This window comes from Oncorhynchus mykiss, chromosome 14 (genome assembly GCF_057628025.1).
Source record: "Oncorhynchus mykiss isolate SJ-2025 chromosome 14, ASM5762802v1, whole genome shotgun sequence".
Lineage (NCBI taxonomy): Eukaryota > Metazoa > Chordata > Actinopteri > Salmoniformes > Salmonidae > Oncorhynchus > Oncorhynchus mykiss.
Window position 1 is genome coordinate 17,803,175 of NC_143035.1, and position 14,361 is coordinate 17,817,535.

The 14,361-nt window shown below is 42.4% G+C and overlaps 1 protein-coding gene across 1 annotated transcript in view; it reads left to right on the plus strand.

The window, feature by feature from the left end:
* Nucleotides 1–14,361, plus strand: part of si:dkey-237h12.3 (teneurin-3) — a 164,394-nt gene that overhangs the window by 56,170 nt on the left and 93,863 nt on the right. The gene's annotated exons all lie outside the window — the stretch shown is intronic.

The following is a 14,361-nucleotide window of genomic DNA, read 5'->3' on the forward strand; positions in this document are numbered from 1 at the left end:
CCTTATTAGTTCAACAAAATGGCTATGTTTGCATTTTTTTTCTACGAATACCTCCGTCTCCCTGTGAATAACAAAAATGAAAAGAGAAGGAATTCTGATCATGCAGAAAGAGAGGGATATCAGACACTCTTGCCTGATATTGTTAGCAATATCAATATATTTCCCCAGGTTTTCCCCTCCTCTGAGTCCTCCCCCCCAAAAAAGGACACATTTAGCCTTTAAATTGGTTGATCCAGGCTGCGATGTTGGCTAAACCTGTTTTTAAAGCATTACGTTGGTGAGAAGTAGACTGCAGTCTCCTCTGGGTGATGCGACCTTATCAGGCTAAACACCTGACAATGAGACGCTATTGTCACTAAGGGGAACACAAAGATGCTGGGTAAAAGCGCCCCACCACTGTTATTGACTTCGATAAGAGAGTACTGCCCCCAGGCTTTCCTAGGTTCTTAAGTCCTTCAGACAGACTCAAGCAAACCAAGGACACTTCAAATCAAGGTCCGATGACTAAGCTTGTATTGCATAGACTCTTTGTTTTAGATAAATATGTAACTCTTATATTCTGTCATCAACCAACCATGCATGTACTGAACACCTTAACCGTGATTAACATTCCAACCAACTCTGCATGTATTGAAGACCTTAACACAGATTAACATTCCAACCATCTCTGCATGTATTGAATGCCTTAACCCAGATGAATATTCCAACCAACTCTGCATGTATTGAAGACCTTAACATAGATTAACATTCCAATCAACCCTGCATGTATTGAACACTTTAACCCAGATTAACATTCCAACTAACCCTGCATGTATTGAACACCTTAACCCAGATTAACATTCCAACTAACCCTGTATGTATTGAACACCTTAACCCAGATTAACATTCCAACCAACCCTGCATGTATTGAACACCTTAACCCAGATTAACATTCCAACCAACCTTGCATGTATTGAACACCTTAACCCAGATTAACATTCCAAACAATCCTCATCATCATGTAGACATGACATATTGTCAATAAAATACGTTTTATTGGCCCTAATCTATAGCCAATATAGCCCTCGATGCACTGAGTTATGCCTTGCGGAAAAACAGGTCATATGGTCATATGTTATTTACTTCTTTCTGCCGGCATTGAGGAAATATTGTCAGTCACATCAGTACTCACCATCCTCTGCTAGGTGTGGTGCATATCTGCTCTCCATAGCATTCTAAATCTGGCTAGGTATGGTGTATCTCTGCTCTCTATAGCATTCTAAACCTGTCTAGGTGTGGTGCATATCTGCCCTCCGTAGCATTCTAAACCTGGCTAGGTGTGGTGCATATCTGCTCTCCGTAGCATTCTAAACCTGGCTAGGTGTGGTGCATATCTGCTCTCCGTAGCATTCTAAACCTGTCTAGGTATGGTGCATCTCTGCTCTCCACAGCATTCTAAACCTGGTTTCCTGTTGTTGTTCCATACATTTTAGTTGATCCTCCTCCCCTGTCACTCCTAGCTCGCTCAGTCTTGTGTTAAAAAGATGTCTCCTATCAACACCCTGTACTCCTCTACAGTAGCGGCCAGGAGTTTTCCAAGAAAAATACAGGAAAAGAGGCTAAAAAGGCATTAGAAAAAAGCTTATGTCGGCATTATTGGTCGAGGTCAAATTAAACCTCTGGATCAAAGAAGTGATTCTAGAGTGTTGGCTATGGAATTCCAACTATATCAGTAAAGCTTTTGTTGACAGAGTATAACAAACCCTATTGCCATACAGTATGTATCCTGCCAGGAACCTTCCAGCTGCTCCTCTCGAAGCCGATAACTGATCGTTTCACAGAACCATATGTGGCCATTTTCTAATTGTCTAATCTTTTCCAATCACTTTTTCTCCTGTGAGCTTTCTTCTCACTCTCCATTGTGTATTTTTGTCATAATACTCCATATTCAGATTAGTAGTATATTTCAGTCTTAGGAAACACAGCAGGGGTGTCTACATGTCCCAGGCTTCACCTCCCACTGCTAGTGGGTGAAATAGGAAGAGGGCAGATCGTAATAGCTCACTTGAAATAGCACTTGTTGATTATGTGATTTCCTTATCTAATTGGTGCAAACAAGAGTAGATTGAATGAAAGATTAGCATAGTGTCTTGAATTGCAAATATGGTCTTAAATAAGTCACTTACCCTGTATACTGATAGAGAAATGAAGTGGGATGAGTGGTAAAATAAGTGCTGTTTTACTTTTTGTTCTGGAGTGGATTGTTGTGAGTAGGTTGTGACCTGTTGTCTAGAAAATACTCGTTCTCTTTCTCGGCTCTGTGGCAAATTCAAAAGACTCCATTATACTGTATTATGAGTAGTTCAGAACTTGATATGCACCAGGATGAGAAGATGGTTTACTAGAATGTTAATAGATATAGGCCGGTATGATTAATATCTAATGGCTTCCGGTATGATTCATAGCTAATGACTGCTGGTATGATTCATATCTAATGGCTGCCGGTATGATTCATAGATAATGGCTGTCGGTATGATTCATAGCTAATAGTTGCCGGTATGATTGATAGCTAATGACTGCCGGTATGATTCATAGATAATGGCTGTCGGTATGATTCATAGCTAATAGTTGCCGGTATGATTGATAGCTAATGGCTGTCGGTATGATTCATAGCTAGTAGTTGCCGGTATGATTCATAGCTAATAGTTGCTGGTATGATTCATAGCTAATAGTTGCCGGTATGATTGATAGCTAATGGCTGCCGGTATGATTCATAGATAATGGCTGTCGGTATGAATCATAGCTAATAGTTGCCGGTATGATTAATAGCTAATGGCTGCCGGTATGATGCATAACTAATGGCTGTCATTATGATTCATGTCATTGTGGACCCAAAAGTTGTTTCTGCATATTAGCACTGTAAGTGTATGGAAGCCATGGACATGTAATGCAGTGTTTTCAGCCCACTTGCTTGTCTGTTGTATCATTCTCGCTATCCCTATTCTGTTAGCACTCTCCTAGCATCCACACATGTGCTTTACTGCACCAGCAGGTAAACTGGCCATACCACTGAGAGTCACTTCTGGCTATAATTCATAGAAAAGCTGTTTAAAGGCACAATATGTAATTTCCACAGCCTAACCCTGACGACTTTGTGGTGCATGCAAGACCATCCATGCAATACTTGAAGCTCATGGTTGGAAGATTGTCCAAATCCTGTAGAACAGTTTTGAACTACTGCTCCTCTAGTGGTACAGTATCATGAGGTGTTCATTGAAAATATCTGCAGTATAATGTTTTTATTTAGTTCATATATTAGTCCATATTCTCAACTGATACATCAATTAGTCATTTTGTATTTAGTCCTTACATTCAAGTGATGAGCACAGATTTAAAATTACCTAGACTCCACCAAAACTAACATGAGGAAAAACATGTATCTACAACCTATGCTGTATCCACAATTCTCCGGAATCTAGTGGAGGGTTTACATGTAAGAGTGGGATGCCTCTTGGAGACAGCATTAAGGTGAAAAATCAATAGCTGCCAAACAAAGTGAAATGTTAGGTTTAGTCTGATACATGACAGATACCGCCTAGGCTGATTTGTCTTCAGTGAATCAAGGCTGGAACAGTTGATGCCTGTCTGCTGTTGTCAGTTACCACTGCATTAGACACGTTTGGAGGACAGTAAGTCTGGCTGGTCCTGCTATTGAGTTACCATAATAGCCAATGAAAAGAAAGGCATCTTCAGAATCAAGGGCTGTTGCACAGCAGCTTAACTTACCAGCCAATTTCACTAATGAATTTGGTAGTAACGACTACTGCCACAGAAGGGATTCATGAAGTGGATGGTGGTTTCAACAAGTGTGTTGTGTGCGGGATTAATCTCAAAGACAAAATCTCAAATACAAATAAAGTTGAGATACATGCACTTATCTGACGTTGATGCATAAACCATGCATTAATAACAATTAGGGCTGTGAATTGCCAGGAGAAATGTGATTTATCAATACGATATGTATTGCGATTCTCATGATTCTATATATTGCGATTGAATACTGTCATTTTACCGCAATTTTATGTTCCAAACATATTGCTCACTATATGTCTGCAGCAGAGAGACAAGAGAGAGCATTAGAAAACCAGTTCGATCAGTCAAGGAAATAAAAGTGCTGTAAACATGTTGGCTCATTATTTAAGAAGTAAAAAGAAGTTAGAGTAATTTTCATCCTATAGATTGTTCTCCATCATTTTTTTTTCTCCCCATCACTTAAAAAATTACAATTAAAATGTTTTCAGTTATGTGCCCTGGTTTCAAAATATAATTTTTATGTAAGTGGCTAGGCCCGCTTAATGATGCAGTCAGCTAAGTCTTCCTGTACTCTGAAGCAAACAAACAAGCAATTTCTATATTTTTTTACTGATCGATAGAATCCCCAAACAATTAATAGCTTTGATCATAGGTTTCAACCGGGAAGGTTCTATTCATCATGTTGTGCACTTGAAGTTGGCTTAGTTGCCTCAGCAAATCAAGACTGCATATTTTACTTTCTAGCCCTGAGCATATGCAATGTTCAAGACTCTGCCAGTGTCCTCTGCATGGAGCCTGGGGCCATATCATAGTGCTGATTGTGCAGGCTGGATCATTAGAGGGTACACTGGTTGCTGTACATGGGATGCTGAGAGGGGGATAGGGAGAGAGGGATAGGGATAGAGGGATAGGGAGATAGGGATAGGGAGAGAGGGATAGAGATAGAGGGATAGGGATAGAGGGATAGGGAGAGAGGGATAGGGAGAGAGGGATAGGGAGAGGGGGATAGGGATATAGGGATATAGGGATAGAGGGATAGGGATAGAGGGATAGGGATAGAGGGATAGGGAGAGAGGGATAGGGATAGAGGGATAGGGAGAGGAGGATAGGGAGAGAGGGATAGGGAGAGAGGGATAGGGAGAGGGGGATAGGGAGAGAGGGATAGGGAGAGAGGGATAGGGAGAGAGGGATAGGGAGAGGGGCATGGGGAGAGGGGGATAGGGAGAGAGGGATAGGGAGAGGGGAATAGGGAGAGAGGGATAGGGAGAGGGGGATAGGGAGAGAGGGATAGGGATAGAGGGATAGGGAGAGAGGGATAGGGAGAGAGGGATAGGGATAGAGGAATAGGGAGAGAGGGATAGGGATAGAGGGATAGGGAGAGAGGGATAGGGATAGAGGGATAGGGAGAGAGGGATAGGGAGAGAGGGATAGGGAGAGGGGGATAGGGATAGAGGGATAGGGAGAGAGGGATAGGGATAGAGATGGTATGAAGAAAGATTAGAAAACATCAGGAAGTCCAAACTGGTTGGTTGGTGGGTTCTTGTGGTGTGTGTGTTCATGGTGCTTAGATGTGTGCATTCATGTGCATTTGTGTATGAATGTGGGGGAGAGGATCAATGTTGTGGAAAATAACTGCCTCCCCTGGAAGAGCCATATCCTTGGCTTTGAATTATTCTAGAATGCCCTGGTCTGTGTCAAACAGCACTGTAACGGTAGGATATCAATTTACAGCCTTGGCCTTATAAACCTTCCCTTAGAAAGCAGGATGTCAGCCACTACAATGTCACAATACAACTGGGGATAATACTGGACAGTGGGGTATCATATTTTTTTGGAAGCACTGGTGTCAGATTATGTCTCGACCTCCGAGCCATCGTTTATCTCTAAAGCAGAGAGTAACGCTGGTCTCAGGATTTGCAGTGGAGCATTGTCTGTAGATAGCGATTGCAGCTATGCCATTGTTAGTCAATTTGTTGGGTTCTTTTGAGGAAGTACAGGGCCCATAGAAAGTCTACGTTCCCTTGAACTTTTTTTTTTGTTGTTGCGTTACAAAGTGGGATTGAAATAGATTTCAGTAATTAATCTGCACAAAATACTCCATGATGTCAAAGTGAAAAGAAAGTTGTTTATTTGTTATAACTAAAACATAGTCGTTGCATAAGTATTCAACTCCTTTGTTTAAACAAGCCTAAATGAGTTCACAAGTCAAATGTGGCTTAACAAATCACATAATAAGTTATATGGACTCCCTCTGTGTGAAATAAAATGGGTTGACATTATTTTAAACCCCTACCCCTTCCTCTGTCCCCCATAGGTACACCATCTTTAAGGTCCCTCAGTCAAGTTCTGAATTTCAAGCACAGCTTCAAATATCAGGGAGCTTTTCCGAAAGCCTCTTATAGAAGGGCAGTGATTGGTAGATGTGTAGAAATAGCAAATCAGACATTGAATATCTCTTTAAGCATGGTCAAGTTTATAATTATGCTGTGGATTATTTATTAAACCACTCAGAAACATCAAAGATACAGCAGTCCTTCTGAACTGTAATACTGCAAAAAATTTGCAAATGAAGAAACTTTTTGGCCTAAATGCAAAGCCCTGTTTGGGGCAAATGCAAGACAACACATAACTGAGTAACTGCAACCTTATTTTCAAGCATGGTGGTTGCTGCATCATGGTATACGTATACTTGACATTAGCAAAGGCTGGGGAGTTTTTCAGAATAAAAAGAAACGGCAAACTCCTAGAGAAAAACCTGCTTCAGTCTGCTTTCCCCCAGACACTGAGAGAGGAATTCACCTTTCAGTTGGACAATAACCTACAACACAAGGCCAAATCTACAGTGGATATGCTTACCAAGAAAACAGTGAATGTTCATGAGTGGCAAAGTTACAGTTTTGACATGAATCTGCTCGAAAATGTATTCCAATACTTAACAATTGCTGTCTAGTCATAATCCCCACAGAGCTTGAATAATTTTGGGCAAACATTGGACAATACAGGTGTGTGAAGACTTACCCAAGAAGACACACAGCTGTAATCACTGCCAAAGGTGTTTCTAACATGTGTTGACTCAGGGGGATGAATGCTTGCACTATCTAATCAAGGCCCTATAGCTGTATTTCAGTCCACATGTTGCTCATTTAAAGAGTGCCTTTGTTATGTAGTCCATTAGAAAAATGAATCAGCTGAAAGTGGAAACGTGTCAAGTTGTAAACAAAATACTTGCCATTATTTGTGAAGGGAATGCTTTCCCCTTTTTAACTGTTGACAGGTCTCTTCTCTATCCCTTTGAACAGTGTTTAGCTGGGGAAATGCAATTATAGCAACCATTGTGACAGCTATTAGAACCCCAAATGGCCTGTTTTTCCTGGTTCCATTTGCTCAAGTGATTTGGAAGGTGTGGCCTAAGTGAACAAGAGGCATATCAATAGTCCACCTGACAGGGTTGAATTGCTGCACTAAAGACACCGGAGAACGCCATTAGAGCCTAAAACATTTTTTTGAAAAGAGAAATGACTGATTGTTTTGAAGGTGTTTACAGTTAAGGTATCTTCACCTATTCCAGGCAGGCAGCCTACATACCTTTTTGAATGGGTAATTTTGAAGTGACCAGAAAATAATGTTTGACCAATGAGCCTTACAAACCGACAGTATATCATATGTTCAATAGGGGCAATGCTACAATCAATATCATTTCTGGAGCCACTCCTTTGCCAGCCTCCACTAGGCCCCAACTCTCAACCAGGATTCATTTCCTGCTGCCGTCTGTCCATCACCATGACAACACAAGGCAGTCATACTGACTAATGGCACTACCTATCCAGGTCACGACAGTCTTTTTGATGAAGAAAAGGTCTTGGCACCTGGTTGAACCCGTAATGCTGGCAGGACAAATTGGCTGTCTAATGTTTGGGTAATGACACCTAGAGCTGTTTTTCATCTCCTGTCTATATCCTGTCCATCTCCTATCCATCATGTGTCACATCACATGTTATGCTTCTTCTCTGTTGAATGGCAGGGTTATTAGGATCATCTGAATCTAAGATGAAAAACATTGTTATTTATTTCTCCTTTAAAATAATCTTAAACATTTTCTGACACTAGCTATCTTTTCATCAAATTGGCGACAGATTTTCAAGCGAATATTCTAAAATCCGCATAAAGACAATATGCACATTTTCCCACCAGTGGTGTGTTTCCACCGAATGGACTTGTTGCAGATAAAAATCAGTGCATAATGACTCTTGTCATGGGACCTGCGCTCTAGCCAACATTTTGCAGATACAGTGTGGGTAGGCTGTGCAGGTAGGCTAGTCTACAATGATGAGATTATTATTTGTCAAATGGCAGTCAAGCATCGATCAGAATAAGAAGGAGCATCAAGATCACTGTGCACTTTCACCACCCTCTGTTATTTAGTCTGTAGCCCAATAAACTGCTGTCACGCCCTGACCTTAAAGAGCCTTTTTATTACTCTATTTGGTTAGGTCAGGGTGTGATTTGGGTGGGCATTCTAGTTTTTCTATTTCTTTGTTGGCCGGGTATGGTTCCCAATCAGAGGCAGCTTGTCACGCCCTGACCTTAGTATTCTTTGTTTTCTTTATTATTTTGGTTAGGTCAGGGTGTGACATGGGTGATATGTGTGTTTTTGTCTCTTTCTAGGGTGTTGTACTGTCTAGGGGTTTTGTAGATTTATGGGGTTGTTTTCATCTAGGTGTTTATTGTTGTCTCTGATTGGGAACCATATTTAGGCAGCCATCTTCTTTGGGTATTTCGTGGGTTATTGTCTAGCCCAGTGCAGGCTATTCCACCTCCCCGCACTGGCCTGGCTACGGGGAGCATTCAACCAGGTAAGGTTGGGCAGGCTCGGTGCTCCAGATCTCCAGTGCGCCTTCTTGGTCCGGTCTATCCGGTGCCATCTCCATGCACCAGCCCTCCGGTGGCAGCTCCCCGCACCAGGCTTCCTGTGCGTCGCCAGAGCTCAGTTCTCCCTGTTCCTCCTCCCCGCACTCGCACTCAGGTGCGTGTCCTCGGCCCAGTACCACCAGTGCCGGCACCACGCACCAGGCCTACAGTGCGCCTCGTCTGTCCTGAGCTGCTAGAGTCTCCTGTCTGTCCTGAGCCGCCAGACTCTCCCATCTGTCCTGAGCTGCTAGAGTCTCCCGTCTGTCCTGAGCTGCTAGAGTCTCCCGTCTGTCCTGAGCTGCTAGAGTCTCCCGTCTGTCCTGAGCTGCTAGAGTCTCCCGTCTGTCCTGAGCTGCTAGAGTCTCCCGTCTGTCCTGAGCTGCTAGAGCCGCCAGTCTGTCCTGAGCCATCAGAGCCGCCAGTCTGTCCTGAGCCATCAGTCAGCCTGGAGCTGCCAGAGCCGTCAGCCAGCAAGGAGCTGCCAGAGCCGTCAGTCAGCCAGGACCGTCAGTCAGCCAGGACCTGTCAGAGCCGTCAGTCAGCCAGGACCTGCCAGAGCCGTCAGACAGCCAGGACCTGCAAGAGCCATCAGCCAGCAAGGAGCTGCCAGAGCCGTCAGCCAGCCAGGAGCTGCCAGAGCCGTTAGCCAGCCAGGTGCTGCCAGAGCCATCAGCCAGCCAGGAGCTGCCAGAGCCGTCAGCCAGCCAGGAGCTGCCAGAGCAGTGAGCCAGCCAAGAGCTGCCAAAGCCGTCAGTCAGTCCGGAGCTGCCCTTCAGTCCGGAGCTGTCCCTCAGTCCGGAGCTGCCCCTCAGTCCAGAGCTACCCCTCAGTCCTGAGCTACCCCTCAGTCCTGAGCTACCCCTCAGTCCTGAGCTACCCCTCAGTCCTGAGCTACCCTTCAGTCCTGAGCTTCCCCTCAGTCCCGAGCTGCCCCTCAGTCCGGAGCTGCCCCTCAGTCCGGAGCTGCCCCTCAGTTTTGTGGGGCCCTTTAGTAGGGTTGCCAGTCTTAGGTTGGCGGCGAGGGTTGCCGTTCCTAGGAGGCCACAAAAGCGGACTAAGACTATGGTGGAGTGGGGTCCACGTCCGGCACCCGAGCCGCCGCCGTGAAAGAGGCCCACCCGGACCCTCCCATTTAGATTAGGTTTTTGCGGCCGGAGTCCGCACCTTTGTGGGGGGGTACTGTCACGCTCTAACCTTAGTATTCTTTGTTTTCTTTATTATTTTGGTTAGGTCAGGGTGTGACATGGGTGATATGTGTTTTTTCTAGGGTCTTTGTACTGTTTAGGGTTTTTGGAGATTTATGGGGTTGTTTTCATCTAGGTGTTTATGTTGGTCTATGGTTGCCTAAATTGGTTCTCAATTAGAGGCAGGTGTTTATCTTTGTCTCTGATTGGGAACCATATTTAGGCAGCCATCTTCTTTGGGTATTTCGTGGGTTATAGTCTATGTGTAGTTGCCTGTGTCAGCACTCGTTATCATAGTGTCACGTTCGTTTTGTTGTTTTTGTTTAAAGTGTTCTTTGTGTTTTTCGTCATTCAATAAAATAATGGATTCACACCACGCTGCGCTTTGGTCCACTCCATACGACGATCGTGACACAGCTGTCTATCGTTGTCTCTGATTGGGGATCATACTTAGGCAGTCTTTTTCCACCTTAGATTTGTGGGATCTTGTTTGTGTGTAGTTGCGTTCTCTACTGCATATAGCGTCACGTTCGGTTGTATGTTGTTATTTTTGTTTCTTGTTCATCGAATAAAATTATGTACGCTTACCACGCTGCACCTTGGTCCAATCCATCTCTAAACGATCGTAACAACTGCATGCTTTCCTGAGTTGCAGTGGAAAGACCTTACACCATATTGTCGCGTGACTCCAAGTTTACTTCAATGTGATGGTTTTTATATCAATATTTGCGCATTAAGGTGTTTCCACTGCCATTTCTCACATAATTCATTGTTCCAAAACATCCGGTTTCCATCACAGCTGTCATGATTTTTTGTTATTCGGTATGACTTTACTCGCATAAAAACTGTGGATGGAAACATGGTTACTGAGATAATAGCTGTCAACATGAGACTAACAGCTTGCTAGTTGGCTTATCCCAGCTACTTATGAATAACTACAACTTGTAATTGCAATACATGTCTGTAGCAACAGCTAGTAGTGATGATTGTTTTGGTGATCTGTAAGTTGTCAGGGAGACAGGGAGACCTACTGAAGTATGTTTTTGAATGTTCAACATTTCATCACAATGACCATGTTTATAATCATCATAGTATCTTTCTTTACACCCTCATACTAATAATTATGTCATATTGAAATGTTACCCTGGCCTTCTGTGGTGAGATGAATTGGGGGGGAATGTAAGAGTCCTTTGATGTGATGAGAAGCTGGGTAAGGAGAGGGCTGGTGTGTTTGACAGGGTAAGGTAGCAGGAAGTTTGAGGGAATTCAAAAGGAGCTCTCCTGAACCTCAGGCCCTTATAGTTCAAAGCTACAACCCTTCTCTTTGCTGAAGAATTTCCTAAAAGTCACCAGGAAGGTGGTTCTAATGGTTCTGGATCCCAGCAGGGTTGACTGCACTCCCCTAGGCCATCCAATATGAGTCTGAGCTGCCGCCTCCACTACAGAACTCTGCTAAAGCTAACCGATTGTCCAACCAGAGACAGGATAGTAATACATGCAGCCTGATCACACACTTAAAAGTGATAATTGACACAATAGTTCCTATAGTGACTAAAACAGAAGACTCTGTAAAGAGATTATTCTAGGCTGGGGATGTTCATAATTATTCACTAGCTATGAAATGGTAGATCAAGATCCCTGAACTGACACAATGGAACTTCCTGCTCTTATTTTTTTTCAATGGAATGGTGATGATATCCTACAATTTTCATAATGGTGAAGGACTAAATAGTCACTTAATAGACACTTAAGTGTCTGAAGACCTTTGCAGTTTTTGCACATTTTTAAAAGCCTTTTACCATTCTGTCCAAGCTTATAGTCCTCAGATTGTTGTTGTTCTGCAAAACAGCTTTTAATTGTCACCTGGTGCCGTGTCAAATATTGTACTCTGTATTCAGAACCAATGGACTAATCATGAGGAGATATTTCAGAAGAGGGAATACCTGAGAAAGCCATTGAAGCAGACTTTCCAGGGATTGCAAGATAGAGAAAGATCAAGACAAATCCAGCTAACAGCAAAGGGACTCTTAGCCGTTGAGAATGGATCAGACATCGAACAGCAGCTGTACTGATGGATTTTGTAGAGGTTAATGGTAATCGTCTTTAAGAATGTAATGTTCTTAACGAAACCTTAAAACCGCTTGCTTTTTTCACTGACTGATTGTAATCCTAAATTGTGCAACGTGACGATGGGAGTCGAAAGGAAAGTAAAACACATAGACACAAAGAGATGCAAAAACCTGTCGGTCCAATTCCCAAAAGGGTTCCTGATGAATAAGCACAAACACATTCTTCTAAAAACCAAGAATTAAAAACGCACCAAAGGGAATTCCGCTTCGAGAGACATTATTGTGAAAGCATAGACGCTTCATAAACCCGGCGTTTGATAGATATCGCAGGCGCCATTAAGATCTGAATGAGGTTGTCGTTTCAGCAGCCAGCATGCAGTATGAATCAAAAAGGGCCTTTAATTAAAGCATCTCGTCTGACGGAGACAATGACACGATGACATTGAGGAGTTATGGAAGGGAGGCATCTGTCTTGATCTGATTTCAAATCATAGCCCCAGAAAACACACAGCTGTTTCATCCCAGGGCTCTTCGCTCTTAAAATATCAGGTTAATTGCCTGTGTTTTGGTGTAAGAGAATGGCAAGCTGTCTCAGAGAATCATTGTTTCACACACTTGAACACATGCATTCGTGTGCATATCCTCTCACGAGAACATTTGCAAGGCGCTCTCTCTCCCACCACACTCACTGGCGCATGGGTGGCAATTAATGATGAAGCACACCGGTGCCAATTGGTTTGATTGCTTACCAGTATCACGGTGCAGTTGACATTGGACTTGATGAGGTGTGGAGATCACATGAGATGTGCAATTACTATCTATTAAATTAATGTAAAGATGTTGACCTTTGTCTCAGCACCAAATACATTTATAAAAAGTGAATGTTTAGAAAGTGCAGAAATTCCCACTTCATATATGTCTGGCCACCCAATATATTAAATATCTATTACCAAAGCAAGATAAATAGTGAAAAAATATGGCATCTCAAATGCTTAGATATTTAGATTTAGATATATTTAGATATGCAGATGGACTCTACCAAGTCGAAGTGTTCTAATTTGTATGTAAAGGGTTATCTTATGTATCAAGTATTCTAATAACCAAGTACAAGAAGATGATTTCGTTATGTAATGTAATCATGTTCCCACGTAGTCATCCTGTGCGTAACTTGACGGGATAACAACCACTGTAACCAATTGTATGTCTTCATTAAACCTTGAGGCAGTACAATGAGCCAGTCAATATCTTTGCTAATCTACATTTGACCCCACAAGGTGAACTCATGAAGATAGAGGCATTTCCATAGTTTCAAGATTTTATTGAGCTCAAATGAGATGTTTTGATCATTTACATTAACATACAATTTGGTTGAAAGGGCTGCTAAAGTATGATACATACAATATTGTAATAACAATGGATTTGTGTAAAGCTTATCTCAAACTAACTCAAAAGTCCAATAAACATGAACTAGTAGAAATACATAAAACCTTTCTTATCTATAAACCATTGAAAGTGTAGTGTTGTTCCTAACATAGGATATTTCTAGACAAAAGACAATAGACCATTACAGGGTCACCATAGCAGATCAATGTTTCAGACGTTTCACCAACAGCTCAGACTTTGTTTCTATACAATAGACAATAGACCATTACAGGGTCACCATAGCAGATCAATGTTTCAGACATTTCACCCACAGCTCACACTATGCAATATTCATACAAGCTTATGAAATTATTATTTCAGTGTCTGAAAAGTAACTTTGAATGGTTTTGGATTTTACGTTTTAAGATGGTTAAATGGTTGTCACTTCACATGCTGCTTATGTTGTGTTTGATGTTAGAACATGTGTTTGATGCCGTTCTTTGGGTGAGTTTTGAGAAATTTGAAACTGAACAAAAGTGTCTGTGCCCTATTAAAACATGTCGGTAACCCTCCTTCCCCTTGAAGATTTAACACACAATAACATGTATTACACCCTGCTATGGATGTTCCCTCCTGGAACGTCTAACATTGTAGGCCATCATTGTAAATAATAAGTTGTTCTTAACTGACTTGCCTAGTTAAATAAAGGTTAAACACATTTTATTTTATAAATAATGTATTACTTTTACATGAAAAGTTTGACTATGTTGATTTAACTCATAATGTGTCTCAGTACACACAGTATTATAACAATATCTACATAGGTTATAACCCTAAAATAGGACACTATCAACTGTTGCCTGCCCTTCCCATAGGCCCCGAGTCCGTAATGAATTATACAGCTGAGAAATAATTCCTGTAGAAAATGATTTCTGAATGACACGCATACATTTCCTCAGCCTTGCGGAAGCGACGTAGGGGTTGTTTGTCAGCTGCTGGAGGTTTGCTTCGTGTTGACAGGTGTGCAGCGAGAGGCAAAGGCACAC